This window comes from Columba livia, chromosome 2 (genome assembly GCF_036013475.1).
Source record: "Columba livia isolate bColLiv1 breed racing homer chromosome 2, bColLiv1.pat.W.v2, whole genome shotgun sequence".
NCBI classification, from domain to species: domain Eukaryota; kingdom Metazoa; phylum Chordata; class Aves; order Columbiformes; family Columbidae; genus Columba; species Columba livia.
Window position 1 is genome coordinate 97,928,355 of NC_088603.1, and position 16,346 is coordinate 97,944,700.

General features: G+C 38.5%; 1 protein-coding gene across 2 annotated transcripts in view; it reads left to right on the plus strand.

Annotated features, from left to right (window-relative positions):
• Window positions 1-16,346, plus strand: part of CTNNAL1 (catenin alpha like 1) — a 59,985-nt gene that overhangs the window by 3,120 nt on the left and 40,519 nt on the right. The window lies entirely within an intron of this gene.

The following is a 16,346-nucleotide window of genomic DNA, read 5'->3' on the forward strand; positions in this document are numbered from 1 at the left end:
TCTTACTCAACAAATGTGAGTGTTCATTTTTGTTTGTTTGTGGTTTTTTTTAATTGTACTTTGCAGCTTGATTTTTCTTATGGACTATATAGTATCAGAGTATATTTGCTGCCAGCAGTGCTGTAAGATTCCTGTTTTCCCAGCAGGAAAAATTACCCTCAGAGTCATTACTGGATAAGTTTATTAATAAATTTGATTTTAAAACTTAACTAGGTATGTACTTGATCTAGGTCTTCATTTTCTCTAGATCTATTCAGATCCAAATGTGGCCTTTTACTAATAGTGCCTCAAACGACAAAAGAAGACTGCAGATTTAATTTGCAGTATTAAGCATATTGCAAACACTCTTTTTCAGTATCTACATATCTGTACAGTGAAGAGAATCATTCTACAGTATTGTGCAAAGCATGTGTTATCCAGTGCTGAAAATATGGCTTTTGGGGTCAAACCCCACAATTTTCTTCAAAACAAGTAGAATTCTCTTTTCTTAGGTAGATGTCTTTAGTTCAGTATTCCACATATAAATAGAACAGCATTCTCTAAAATCCAGACATCTCCTTCACTGCTGCTACCCATTTCCAGTCTAATTATGTTGGGTTTTATTTTTTTATGGAAAGTTTTTTGGCAACACAAGCCAGGAAGGGTGTTTAAAGTGGTCAGTGCTGACTCATTTAATAACAAGTCATTTAAACAGTTGAGGAAAGGCAAAGACTGGGAAAAAGCACTTTCCAGGATGTGGCTCCACCAGCGACTTCCTCAGCTGCCATTATGTACCTGTTTGCTAGTCTGGCAGCAGCTGGGTGTCTTCGGAGCTGTAGGAGGCTGTTTTTCTGGATCTGTTCTAAGGGAGCACTCAGAAAACTGCAGAATAGGTTTTTGTCAACTGTTGCAGTCAGGATCTTAGGAAATGTTTGCTGGGATGTAACTTTGAGCTCTGTCTGTGTATGTTCCTGAAAGAATTAAGTAGTTTTTCATGGCTGAAGGTGACTTATCCTCCAACATCCTGAGTGTAGACCTGTGGGATTACAGCTCCTTGTTCCACCTTCAGAAAACCTGTTTAGTCATAGGCACTTTGGAGCATGATTGTGTGTCCGCAGGTTGCTGAAGATGTTTTTCCAACTTTGTTACAGGAGATCCTGTAAAAGGTTATTGAATTGGCTTGACGTATATAGTCAAAGCTTAAATAGCAACAAAAAGCCCATGATACCAATGTTTCTGAATTTCGTTACTGCCAGTCTTTGATTCTCAGTAAGTTAACAGTGGTATATGCCTTCATATGGATAAAACAAACCTGTTCGTTACTATGGTCTTGTTTCCTTGCTTGCTCTGAAGACAGCTGAAATAATTCTCATTTCAATAAACCTTGTATGTTATATAACATCACATAATGTTCTGCCAGTACTCTGTTTTTCCAGAAGTTTCTGGAGTTATGAGTTAGAATCCAAAGAAGAACCAACAGCTGATGTTTTCCCATTTGTGTGAAAAGCTTGCTGATGTAGTTTTCAGACTGAAGGTGTGACTTTAGAGTAGCCATACTGGATCAAGCTGGAGTTCCATGTATAATCGGTGACCTTTTATCTATTTTTTTTGGTCAGTTACCAATGGCTTCCCTCAGGGACTGATACAGGTGACGATGTTGTTTAACATCATTATTAATGATTTGAATGTTGGGATGATGGGGTGGCAGGTTCAACAGACATGTGAACTCCCCCAGAGCAAGTTGGGGGTTGTCTGATATGCTAGAGGACAGAGCTGCCAGACAGAGGAACAGGCTGGAAAGATGGTCTGACAGGAAGTTTGTGAAAGCCAACAAAGGCAATAATACCCATTAAACCCCATAAAACCCCATCTGGGGCAGGATAACACCAGGCAACAGTACAGGCTGGATCAGCTGCCTGGAGAGAACTTTTGTGGGGAAAGACACAATGGTCCTGGTGGCCAAAGAGCTGAACAGGAGTTCAGTGATGGGCAGCTGCAAGCTGGGTTGTTAGCAGAAGTGTAACCAGCAGGCTGCAGAAATGGTTCTTCCCTTCTGGTTGGCACTCGTGAGACAGCATCTGGAGTATCATGTTCACTCTGGGGCTCCCCTGAAAAAGGGAAAGCACTGACATAGTGGAGCATGTGATGTAAGGGAAGAGGTTGAAGGAAGCAGGTTCATTCCATCTCAAGAAGAGAGGTGTAATGGTCAGCTACGACCTAACTTTCATACAGGAAGCTAGGATGGTACTTGCCCATCTGTACCACTTTAATCTGCAGTGTTTTTTTTTGTCTGACATCTTCCTTCTCATCATTCTGTCTCTTAATTAGTTAAATATTCATACAAAGTGCCTTCTTCCATTTTTTTTTTTTTTCAGAGACTTGACTAGTGTCCTTTGCAAGCTGTGATACAGACTTTGTTTCCTAGTTTTCTTTCAGCAGAGTGCCTCCTTATCTGTGTAATTGGTGATCTCTACAGAAAAATGTGGTTGTTTTGTGAGACAAGAATTCCTTTAGCAAGCACCATGTTGAGTCTTTGCCAGTACATCATATTTATTTGGGTGTCCACTACTTCGGTTCTTCCTTGGTTTTTGCACTGATTTGCCATGTACAAGTGTCAGGCAAACTCCACGCGTCAACTATCGATCTAGTTTTAAGCAGGAGATTGCATGAGAAAATGGATATAATCCTTTGTATGTTTGAGTGCCTTGAAATCTTGCCGAATAACATCTAATGTTGGCAAGTTGTTACGGTTCATTTTCTCTAATATTTTCATAGCCTCTTCTGCAGTTGCTTCGATTCCACACAGATTTGCCGAGTATATCACATAGATACATTTTTGGAGTAGGGATCACTTAATTTCTTTTGTAGTTGAGCACGGATAAGAATAGCTGGTCTGCTCTGTTCTTATTTTCTGTCGAAGGGATGTACAAAGCCATGTTAAGGAAGTAACTGAGTATAGCAGGGTTATAGCTTCTGAAGAAATGGACTGCAGTAGCTGGTAAGTTACTGTACATTTAGTGGAATTGATGTTATTCTCCATTGAACTAAACAAGCATGTTGTATCAGAGAGATTAAGACTGTAGACACGGAGTTCAATATGCTAATGTTCCATCACACAGGCCTTTGAATTTTGTCTGTAGGCTAGCAGTGTCTTTAGGGAAACTATTTTGTAGTCTCATTGGCTTGGAAGTCCTTAGTTCAGTAGTGACTACTAGGTTGCTCGTGTTGTACCCAGTAGCAGCAGAACTCTGAACAGGACCTCACATTCAGTTCTTCAGTATACTTGTAGATGTTGACCTTAGTATGTCTCCTTACTGAAGGATGTTTCGTCTGAATGTAGTGAAGGAGCTTCAAAAGACTTATTTTTTGAGGGGGATATATGCATGTGTGATGCCAATGCTGGCCAAAACCTGTGCAAGAGGTTTATAGATAAGTGACATACATACACATGGTATCTTTCAATTAGTGTTCATTTCTTCTAAGCTTAATAGCTGCAAAACTAGTATTCTTGGGATTTACTCAGTCATGGCTTTGTCATAATGTTTCTTTCTTTGTTTTGCTAACAGCTTTAAAGCGGAGACTCCTATATTTAGAGCACTGTTAGACTTCTGACTTGATGTCACTAGCTTTTTATTCTTGGAAGTCTACAAAAACTGAGGGGGAAAAAAACCCGCCATGTTTCCCCTATCTGTTTTTCCTCCACATCATACATCAGTCTTGTATATTAACTAATGTTTGAATGTCTGTAATTGTAGTATTGTATTGCATTGCAGTACACACGACATACAAGTTGCTGTGAATCAAATATGTTCTCTCTTTCTCCCTTAGAGACTAAATAGAACTGTCTCGTCTACTCTCTGGACAATGTTCATAACATTAAGCATATGCATAGTCTCATTCCCTTCCTGAACTTAAGCATTCAGTTCAGGCTCTCATCTATTTCAACTTACTTGAATTTCCCATGCAGCAGATGCATTGAGAGATTTGTACCAGCAAGTCCCTTGTCTGTCTTTTTTCGATAGGCATTTTTTGATACCTTTAGGTCTTTCCCACTTCTCAGGTGCTAAAGGGTTCATACGTTGCTGGCTGTTCTTGCTCCAGTATGGTGCCAGGGCGTGCTCTTTGCCCCTTATGGCTCTTTCTGGAGGATGGGAAAATTCCTTTTTGGACAAAGTAGGGTAATCCATATTAGTCTTAAACTCATTGCTTTCTTCAGTGCATCTGGGGGAAAAAATCTGAGTGCACTCCTTTTAAAACAATTTTTGAGTACTATTCTTCAGTACTTTTAAAATTATGCAAATTTGCAAGCTTTGAGAAGCTGTTTCTCCCCTTTTCTGGGATTTTCTTCTTTGTGAATTAATTTGGTACTCACTTCAGGCTTGAGACTTGGTATTGCTATTGAGTAAAAAAATTATGGATTACAGTGTAGAGACTTGCATTGTAACTTGTATCGAGTGAAGCAAAGCTGCTGCTAAACTCTTTTTAGTTTATGTCCTGTACCACAGAGAAACTGTGCCGGGGTGCAGAGTCATATGGATTAACTCTGCTGTGGAGTCTGGGAGCATATGTTGTGCTGCCTGTGTGCAGAGTTGCACCTCATTAGTTTCAATTAGTCACTAACTCACTGACTCTTCCCTTTGGTTCCACAGGTTCTGTGGGTTAAGTTGTGCTTTGTATTACAGACCTTCTGCTTGATACACATTCTTTTTCTGGAAAAGGAAGATTGCAGCAGCTCAACAGCTTGGCCTACACTATGTACTCTGTGCCCCTGAAGGAGCCTGATTCTTTATCTTTGATTTATGCAGTAAAGTTAATCTTATGAGTTTGTTATCTGGCTGTAGATAATGTGATTAGTTCAGTTACAGTATCTGTTATATCTCTGGGCTGATGTGGTTGCAGGTTTCCCTTTACTGAGGCTAGTTTTTAATTGACAGTTATTTAGTCATTGAAGTTAGGTTGTTATGAAACAGCAAAAGGGAAATAGCTAATCATTGACAGCTGTGATTTTTAAGGTATGCTGGGGAGCGCAGAAGTACATTAGAATATTTTAAATCGGTAAATGAAATTATTTTGTTATATTAAAAATCAATGATGTTAACATCACTAATGATATTCTGCTTTACAAGAAAAATGATATATGAACGTTTTATCGCATGAGCAACAGCACTACCATGAAATAGCTGTTATTTCAGTTTTTTGGAGTATCTGGTGGAGTTTTTTGTGAACCTTTGGATGATGAAATTGGTTTTGAGTTGGCTTCTGTTTTGTAATGTTCAGTACGATAGTCTTTGATGTGATAAATGAGTCTGGGTAACACTTCAGGAAGCTGAAGTAAGATACTTCTTACTGACATAGCTGAAAATCAATTGATCTTTTCCAATGGAATCCTATCTTTCAAATTTATGATACGTGATTAATGACTTTTCTATGGATTAAACAATTTTTTGTAGTTCTCCAGCTGAATGAGTATTAAATCAGAACTGCCTCACAGTGATCCTGCAGAAAAAGAACTAGAGCAGCTTTCTTGCTATTCAGCATTGTTAACAGATGGTTTTATACAGATTACGTAGGGAAATCCCCAAAGGGGGAATTATGATTTAATGATTGCAAACAACTCTGATTGTAGTTTAGTAAAACTGCTTTATGGTACTATGAGCCTATGGCTTTCTGTGTGCATTTATGTGTATTAATTCGTTGATAAAGCATAAATCTTGCTAGATAGAGCCTGAAATGATAATTTTTGCTCATTGAGTTTTATTGCATTCCATCAATAGCCTTGTTTAAAACCAGTGAAGTAACTGAGTAGTGATACAGACTCTAGTGCCAACTGGTAACGGTTAATCTACTCTAGATGCTGTATGGGATGATTTCTTGGTTTTATACATAAAAGGAATTCTCAAATGGTAAGATAACTCATGAACACAAGTTACAAAAAAATCATGTATGAGCAAATCCTAAGGTTCTTTCAGATGTATACAGACAAATAAAAATTATGCTGTTACTTTTGCCTCGGAGACATTTTTGTATTGACTTTTCTTATTAAGCGCAATGAATGTAAATGCAACCTCACCAATCACGTGTTTTCAATTAACAATAAAATTGTGCTGTAGTAATGTAATGGTTTAAATGTGAAGGGTTTTTTTGTTGTTGGTTTGGTTTTGTTTTTGTTTTTTGGGGGGGTTTTTTGTTTGGTGGAGATTTTATTTTATTTTTAGTTTGGGTGTGTGTTTGTTGTTTTGTTTGTTTGTTTTATTCATAGATGTCAGAATTGTTTAGAATGGTAATATAGTCCAGCGTTGCAAGTGCTTAACATGTAGAAGTTAGACCAACGTATGGAATGTTCCCTTTTAATTATCAAAGATTCTGTATTGTTTTTCAGTGTTAAATTTAAATATTATTAAATTTTCCAACTGAGTTTTTGTTGCCCTACAGCACTTCAAGGAAGCAAGCTGAACAACATACAGGCTCTTTAACGTAAACAAGATAATGGTTCCTGGATTATATGAAGATGTTGTTTCTTTTACACTAGGTGGATAGTAGTTGGATTTGCATAGCCTTTTCCAGACCACACTGTACTTCTCTATTAATCCCTAGGGCAAGTGTGTGCTTTTCAAGATGAAATCCCAGGTGTTGCTTTGAATTGAAGTGGTATGTCAGAAAGCTGCAAAGGAAGCCTTCTCTAAAAAAAAGCTGGAGGAACCCTCCTGTCTGCAACACAAAGTGCAAGATGGATTAGAATGGCTGGTAATTGTGCCAGTGATGCTGCCTGTTTATGGGACCAACAAACAACTTTTTTTGCATCTTCAGGAGTGTGTCCTGTTTTGAACAGAAAGAATTCTCAATTGCAGGTGGTATCAGTGTGTTGTCCCTGTTACATCCTTTATTACAATATCGGAATTTTTATTTGCACAACAATAACTTTTTTTTTTTTTTTTTTCAATAAACAGCTCAGAGTTGGCTCGAGCATAGTTTGCACAAGATATACATTAGGTGCATTAACAGAGGAAAGCCACAATAATTATTTGCCATTCAGTGTCTGGTTTTGGGGTTATCTGATCATGTTAGTAAATTGAGTTATTTCTGAGACTTGCATCTCTCTGGTGCTGAAACATGTCTACATCTGTTTTGACCACATCTGAAAATACACATTAAACAATGAATTTCCCTCTGAGTTGGTTTTGTTTACTTAGACTTGCTTATGCCCAGGATTTTTAGGTGCAGAATGAAAATGAGTAATAACTTTGTTTATGAAATCTACCTATTCAGGTATGAAGATACTGAACTGGAGGGCAACAGGAGAGAACACACCTAAAACCAATCATTTGGGCTGTTTATTCATGTTGACTTTTTCTAGTGAGATAGTTGCAGGTTTCAGGAAACTTAAGGACAGCAGTTGAGTTAGAAGGCCAGTTCACAATGAAAAGTGCAGTAAGGGCCTTTTTTTGTTGCATTTTATGATAGGGAAACATATTTTCTAATGTTCAGTGTACTTGTTGATGCACAAGTCATATAATCAGAAAAGTTTAAATTTGGCTTTCAATTTGACAAATTATTTTGGCCAGTTTGTGTCAAGTTGCTCAAAGGTGCAAATTTCAGTCTGTAAGCTTCCATACATCTTTTCAAAAAGAGAAGGAAACTTGAACTTAAATTGTCTGCAGATGAATTTTTTTCCCATTGACACTGATTTCTATAGAAATTCTGAAAACACCTTTTTGGGGAGGAAGATTGGGCAGACTTCTGGCTTGTCAGGCATGTGACAGTACAAGTAAGCAAGTGGTCAAGCCTCACTAAGCATTCTCCAGTGATCCTTCTTCTCTTTCACGTGTGGAAAAAAGAAGGAAGAATGGCAGGAGTGCAGATCAGTTTCTGTGTACTTTTCTGCTTTGTGTCTGCAGATCACTGGGGATCTCTGCTTTTAAGGAGTCTGAAAAATAAACATTAAATAGTGTATTTCTACTCTACCATAGTGTTACTTTAGTAACGTTATTAAAGTAATTCAAATAACCACATAACGTCTAAGAGTCCATAGGTCGCATGAACTATTCAGCCATATTAATTCCTTTTATTTGTTTGTTTGTTTCTTTGGCATTCCTTTTCACAACAACTTACAAAAAGGGTTGGAAATTATTTAATCCTACTGAAAAAAAAAAAAGTAAATCTGAAGTTTCTAGAGTATTAGTTACTTCAGAAAAAACCCCAAACAAACACACACAAAAAAACGCAACACAAAACCAACACTCAAGTCCCTCCCCAACCCCCTGAAAAAAAAGAAAAGCCACGCTAGAGGAAATAAATTGGTGTCGTCAAAATACTACACTTCAGTTGAACAAGTTCATCTCTATCACATTTTGGATAATCATTTTCTCTGTGGTGTTTGGTTTGGATCTTGAAATTTAAAGGGCCCTTGTTTTCTAGGAATGCATTCAGCACAAAGGGTATTCACTACTTCTAGCACAGTCTTGCTGTGAGTTGAATCCTTTTGATCTCTTAACAATTCCAAGAATGTGTAACGAGTACATAGCAATAGTACTAATAATCTGAGGTGTGTATTAGAATTTGAAGTTGTGTACTCTGTCTTTCCTGGCAAACTTTACAAAGAGATCTGAAGTAGGTTTTGAAGCCTAGATCTGAAGGAGGTGAAGAAGCTGTTCTCACCCCTTCCAGATAATATTATCTACCTGTTGAAGCTATTGAGCTTGTGAGAAGTGCACAATTAAATGTTGTGGTGTTTTAAAATGAATTATATGATTTGCATATAACCAAAAATCTGGTTCTAGCTGCAAATAGCTAGTGTCTCATTTGCTTGTTTTGTATCTCCTACAGTTAGGAGATACTAGGTTAGGTACACGAGTGATCTGATTTGGTAGGGCTGTTCTTGCATTCATTGTCAGCTTCTACTTGTCACTGCAGGTCCTGGATTGTACCTTCTTCCTTTTCAGAGGAGGCTTATCAGCTTATTAGACACTACCTGTGAAAGATTGCCTGAGGCTCCTCTAAGCATGTTGGCATTTGCCTGCAGATAAGTGAGCCAGCTTACAGGTTGTTAATGTAGTTTATTTAATTTGCTTCCCTAAAGGCTTTATGGAAGATGTGTACAAAAGTGTCGAGAAGATGCTTATAAAACCCCTTTAGGTAAAGATACAACAGTCTCAATGCCACAAGTGTAATAGAACTCAGCAGTCTCAGGCATGAAGCATATTTGTACTGCCCTTCTAGACACCAATGCAGTGGCAATATGAGTAAAATATATACAAATGGGGTACCACTTCTTGAAAGCTGTTTTTTTACAGAAGTAGTAATTCAAGGTCCTGAATGATGCGTTGAGGTCTGTGCGATTTCTGCAAAAAGAGCTTGGTTGCACCTTTTGAATAAGAATGGGCAGATGAAACTGTCATGGTTCAAGTGTCCGTAAAGCAGAGGCAGCTGTCTCACATAACATTTTCAGGATAAGTAGAATATGAATTCTTACAGTTAACTAGTGCATTAGTAGTTAACACAGTTGCATTTCATTGTGATTAATCTTTTCTAGCCTTTGATAACTTCCAAAGTTGAGTTTATACAAAGTTTTTTGTAGGATTTTCCTACAAAGTGAGAATTAAGTGGGGAAGATAGTGTTTTCCAATTCTAAAAATTGTCACATTAGCCAGAACTGTAAAAATATTGTAGTGCTTGAAATTGTAGAAGATGCTTACTAAGACTTCCATTAATGCTTGGACAGATGTCTAATCTTAACAGACTTTGGATTTTTAGGATAGGTAGGTAGGTAGTCTGTGTTCACTTCTCGAGATCCCAAAGGCTCGTCTCTTGTGATGAGAAGTCTATGTGACAGTTCTGCTTGTGGCCCTTATGGACTAGATGTCAAATATCAGGTGCTGCTTCTGTGCTCTCTCAAATCTGTGGTGGTCTTCTGTAGCAGATCTGGGTCTTGCAACAATGTGTGGTGCTGTCTGGCTAAATGAGTCTGAAGACCTATTTGTCCTTACGTAGTACACAAGACCTAATGAGGTACAGTACCTGAAATGTAATATTAGAAATTTCCCCCTTCTCCCTGCCCCCAAACTCAAGATGAACTAATAAAAGAATGAGCACCATGAGAAAGGCTTTTTTCACCAAGTTTTCTATATGTCCTAACCAGTGGAACTAAATTTCCTTTATAGCACGCTTCCATTGTAGGGGTTTCTAGCTTCTTCTCTAGTATGTAGTGCTATTGCATTTTCTCAGCAAAGGCCTTCCATTCCTGGTATTATTATTTATTTTTTTCAGAAAGTAATTTTCTACCATTATATAATTAATGGAAGGTAGAAAGCAGAAAATACAAAAAATGGAAGAGGAGCTATTACTTTTAAGGATGCTACAGCACTATAGCTAATCCTTGTTGCACAGAAAACATCTTGAATCTTTCTAGCAAGAGAAGTACTTTTTGTGAAACAATAAAACATACTACTCTTGAGAGTCTAAATCATCCTGTGTACATTGTGGGTACTTACTAGAGGGAGGGAAGGGGGCATGGATAGACTATCTTCCAACATGACTTCTCAGTTTAACTCTTGTGTTTGTAGTAGTGACTGTGAAATAGCTACGTTTCCGCTGGTTTTATTTATAGCTGTCTATAAATACTTCCTGAAACTCAATCTCTTTAAGTGTCATTTAATTCTGTCATGCAAGACTTAATTACACTGATAATAAATAGACATTAGAATATTTTTAGCTAAGCATGCTGTCATGATGCTTCCTGTGCATGAAGCTTATAACAACTGAAATGTCAGTATCTGAAGGCCCTCAAAAAGCTCTGAAAATAGCTGCTCAAAACCTGCCACAACTAAGCATGTTTCCATAAATATGAAGTACATCTTGTTACATTATGACTATATATGTTAGTTTCGGTAAAGTACCTGAGAAGGCAGTTTTTCTGGGGCTGGTTGTAACAAGTGACAAAATATTGTAACTGACAATTTCTTGAGACTGCACATTCCTTAAACTGATAGTCTCAAATCTCAGCTAAGCATTCCATGGAAAGAGCGTAAGAGCCCACATTAAACAGAGCATGAGGACCATCAAAAGGACTGTTTCCTTTCTAGGACCTGATCAGTAAATCCTTAAGTAAACAGCACGTAACATATTTATCTTGTTCAAAGAGACTTGCCGGTAATATTTTCAGCTGATAGCTCCTGCCCAAAGACCACGGATCTTAGTGACTGGGTGATACACGATCAGAATACAACAGATTAAATATCTGGGAGGTGTTAAGCTTAAATGAGATCTTAGATAATGTTATTGGAGTCACCAGGGTTTCCTACTTTAAAAAACAAAACAAAAAACACCAAAAAACAACTGAAACACTGCAGTAACAGTTCTGGTCTGGTTACAACTGGATGGGCTCCAGGGGAAAAGCAATTCTCTGTAATTTAATATATCCTTAAACACTGCAAGTTTTCACTAATTCAGTTTTTTACAGGCTCTTATGGTATCTTTGGATAAAGGTGGTTGGTTGCTGGGCATAAAGTTCCTTGTTAGCTTTTTTGTGGATCTTTGCCTTTCTCCATTTAACTTGTCTGATTCTATATCTTTGTTTTAAATATTGCTTAAAAGTCAGGAGCAGAAACTTTGCTTATTCTTTAGTTTAGAAGCCTAGCTTACTGGCCTTTTAATTCTCATTGCATTATTCATATCCTGAAGCAAATGGCATTGTATGCCTCACCCCAACACCCTTCCAATTGTACTGCTTAGGGATTATTTATTTTTTTTTCACTGTGGTCTGTACTGGTTAAATAATGTTTGTGCTGGTTATTAGCATCACAGTTCCCTTCAGTTTCTCACTTAACATACAAATGAAATTCATCTCCTTGCTCAGTTAAGTTCTTGCTTGTTAGTTTTTTAACTTTCATTATTAATTACAAGCTTGATTAAGTCTTGTAAAAGAACTGAAACTGCAGTTTCTATTACCTCTGATTTTTCATAATTTTATTTCAAATGGAGGATATAGCTAAGTTTACGCCTGTCACTCTTAACACTTCATGAAGGAAAGAGAACGATATTGCTCAGAATTGCACATTCTCTCTGTTTGCACAGCAATGCTTTCTGCAGGTGGCAGCCCATCTGTATCGGTAGAACTTTATTCATGCCTTGGACACCATTAAGCATCTTACATTTGGTGTATGTCTAACTCATGTTTCTAGAACCAAATACAGCCCTTTTTCCATTAGCTGATCTATATTAAATCATAGAATCATTTTGGTTGGAAGAGACCCTCAGGATCAAGGTCAACCATAACCTAACTCTAGCACTAAACCATGTCCCTAAGAACCTCATCTAAACGCCTTTTAAACACCTCCAGGGATGGTGACTCCACCACTTCCCTGGGCAGCCTGTTCCAATGCCTGACAACCCTTTTCCGTGAAGAATTTTTTCCTAATATCCAATCTAAACCTCCCCTGGCACAACTTGAGGCCATTTCCTCTTGTCCTGTCACTTGCTACTTGGGAGAAGAGACCAACCCCCTCCATGCTACAACCTCCTTTCAGGTAGTTGCAGACAGTGATCAGGTCTCCCCTCAGCCTCCTTTTCTCCAGGCTAAACAGCCCCAGTTCCCTCAGCTGCTCCTCATCAGACTTGTGCTCCAGACCCCTCACCAGCTTCGTTGCCCTTCTCTATCTGTCTCTTTCTTTTATCATGACTTACCTACTCGTATGTCCAGGGCTGTTTGTTACTTCCTTTTTTTTTTTTTTTTTTTTTTTTTAACCTTTCTACTATATTAGTACAGGCTGTATTTTCTACATCTACTGCCATAGTATTGATCACACTTGAAGTGGGTGTTATGTGAAGCTGTTTGTCTTATGTTTCCAATTTCTTGACCAACTTTTGTTTTAGTTCTTGCACAATGCTTGTTTTTAACTGGCAATCTATAAAGTTTTTGACTTCTGTGGAAAAAAATAATGGAGCTCCATAAGATTCCAGCCATTCTAATGTTAAGATAGTTGCTGTAGTGGCTCTAATTAGCCAGTCTGAGAAGAAATTATATTACCCAGCTGGGAGTTCATTATCTGAGGAGGTATTTGCAAAGCCTGAGCTGCTGTGTATAACCATAGGTTTTTAAACGGAGTTGAATCTAAATATAGAAGCTACACCAGTGGGTGTATAGAGTAGATCATTAAATCATAGTATGGTTTGGATTAGAAGGGACCTTCAAAGACCATCTAGTCCAACCTCCATGCTATGGACAGGGATGTCTTTCACTAGATCTGGTTACTCAGAGCCCTGTCCAGCCTGGTCTTGAAAACTTCAGGGATGGAGCATCCACAACTTCTCAGGGCAGCCTGTTCTAGTGCCTCACCACCTTAATTGCGAGATATTTTCTCCTTATGTCTAATCTAAATCTACACTGTTTTTAGTTTAAAGCCATTGTCTGCTGTTCTGTCACTACAAGCCTTGGTAGAAAGTCTTTGTCTTTTTTATAAGCCCCCGTTACATATTGAAAGGCTGCAGTCAGGTCTCCCTGGAGCCTTCTCTGAGCTCAACAACCCCAACTCTCTTAGCCTGTCCTCACAGCAGAGGTGTTGCATCCCTCTGATCATTTTTGTGGCCTCCTCTGGTCCCGCTCCAACAGGTCCATGTCTGTCCTGTACTGAGGGCTCCAGAGCTGGATGCAGGACTTCAGATGGAGTCTCACCAAAGCAGAGGGGCAGGATCACCTCCCTCAACCTGCTGGCCATGTTCCTTTTGATGCAGCTCAGGGTACAGTTGGCTTTCTAAGCTGTGAGCACACATTGCTGGCTGCTGTCCAATTTTTCATCCAGCAGTACCCCCAAGTCCTTTTCAGCAGAGGTGTTCTGAATCCCTTCATCCCCCAGTCTGCATTGATACTGGGGGTTGTCTCAACCCAGGTGCTGGACCTTGCATTTGGCCTTGCTGAACTTCATGGGGTTAAGATGATACTGGTGAGGTCATAATGTTAGATGACACTGCAGATGGGCCTGCCAAAACAGCTGCTGATTCTTGCTTCACCTTATGTGGGGTGATATAGGAGGTGTCCTTTTCTACAAAACTGATGACCCTCTCTGAAAAGAGTCCTAGAAAAGTGATAAAATTGTAAACTTCAGCTATATCTCAAATGAAAATGTTTCTGAAAATGTTTTGTGAGACCTTATTAAAGCAACTTCAACTGTAACATCTTTGAGATTTTTATCATTTGAGTTCCTCTATAGTAACATATGGCATTAAAATGCCATTGATGATTTTTAAAATAAGATGGGATTCCTTTTGCTCTGCAGTGTTAGTTGCATATACATTTCTCAGGGTTATGCAGAACATGTTGAAACTTCTACTGGTATAAAATGCTGTGGGAGGTAAACTTGCAGCCAGGACATGCATCCAACTTGTCTTCTGTTTGTCTTAGGCTAGTGTTATTGTCTGTGTTTTTCAGAAGTCAGTAATTGTATGAATATAATATTAGTGCTTTGTTTGCATAGCATTAAGTTGCAGTTTGCTTAAAAACCAGTTGAGGAAACAAAGTTGTGACCCTCTCTGTCAAACGGGTTTTCTTCAGTGTTTGGTCTAATGCTCTCTGTAGGCTTTCTGCCTGTGACTAGTCAAGAGTTCACCAGCTGTGATGGTTAGAGTAGCTACTGTCAGGTGTTTGGTATTTTGGTATATCTGAAATGTTTACAAGGCAAGAATTCAGGAGAGTTGCATACTACAGCTGTTTTTAATATCCATTTGATATTAATTGGAATTTCTACTGAAGTGATGGCAATTGTCTAGAATGAACCTGAAGGTGTTCAAATGTTTCCTTAGTTTGCTCTTTTAACAGGACTTTGTTTTCATCTTATGATTTTATTTTCACTGGATGGGCAGCAGAAGTTCATAGGCTTTGGGGTTGAAGTTTGGTGAACTGCGGGACTCATACAGGGACAAATGAAGTATTGGCTTTTTCCATTGTGGAGAGTTTAATATTGCAAACTCGACCAAACCAGCTCCTGGCATTCAAAACCAGCTCCAGGAAGCTGTTAAAAAACACCACTACTTTTTCCCTAGAAATAAGACTCAATGATATCTGAAGGGTAAGCCGTGGGCATTGATCAAATGCTTAAGTGGAACAGTTACTGCACTGTTGCCTGCTCTTTCCTTGGATCTCATGTAAGCATTACAGGTACAGTTTCTGTGCTCTTGTTCTACTGTAGGCTTGACCGGTAGAAGAATGAATGAGTGGATGGTTATTTATGATGTTCTGAGGAATGGATGAAGACATCTGTGATTAAGCTAATACAGCTGAGGTGTTCAGACATTTAAGTATTTCATGTAATTCTGAAATTCTATCAGCAGACCTCTTTGAGCCCCTGGGGATTGGCTCACAGTGCAGTTCTGTGGGTATTTTAAACCACACTCCTGCGGAAAGCAGCACTTCTGCCCATCCTTCTCTCTCTAGTCTGTGCCTTTTCCCTTTGGCCATCAGAACTATTCCTACAGCTGTGCAGTGAACTGGATTGGGCTACTGGTTATGAGAAAAACTAAACTTACAAACATCACCTTCTTCACAACTTTGGTTTAACTCACATCAGATGAATTCATTGCAAAAAAGACAGAGATGGAGGCAGGGACAGGTGGGACTGTCTTTGGCAACAATTATGACTTTTATGCTGGTTTAGCATGTTCAGAACTAGAGTTTGAATTCTGTCCTGCATCTCGCTAGAAAATTATTGTGATACCAAGAATCTAAAGCTTCTACAGTGTTTGTAATGTAGTTTGTAATTAGGTAATTCTGAGTGGCAGCATTGCATGCTGTCCTCATGTTTGTTTGCCTTGGTTGAGGAGCTACTTCTGCTTTACCTTTGTCTTTGGGTGGTTGGTGGTTGTGTTCTGGGCAAATCTTTGGTCTCCTGCAGCCTGCATGACTCCAGAGTTGATCTCTGGTTGATGCAATCCAAAAAGAAATGTATAGTGCAATGTAGTACAGGGCAGAAAAGCTGATACCAGGTATGGAGGTCAGAAGAAGAATATCATTCTAAATTGTTTTGTTTTGTTTTTTATTTTTATTCTAGAAAACACACATAATTGAAGATGTTTAAGTTATGAGTACAGTGGATAGTTTAATGGAGACAAGGCTGGAATACTTCAGATTATTTCTAAAAGACAAATGGTTCTTCTTTTTGTGTAAAAACTGCTACTGCTTGTGTTTAAAGTCTGCCTTAATCAGTTGGATAAAACATCCTTTAGAAAGGCTTATTTCAGTAAAAACAGCCAGAGCTCCCAAATCATAATTGATGAATGTGTTTAGTTACCTGGCAGCACAAAAACTTAAGATTTTCGATGCTTGCAAAGGCAAAATGGTGTTGATATGTCTGCTGTTGTACTCAACTCTTGCTGTGTCTGTA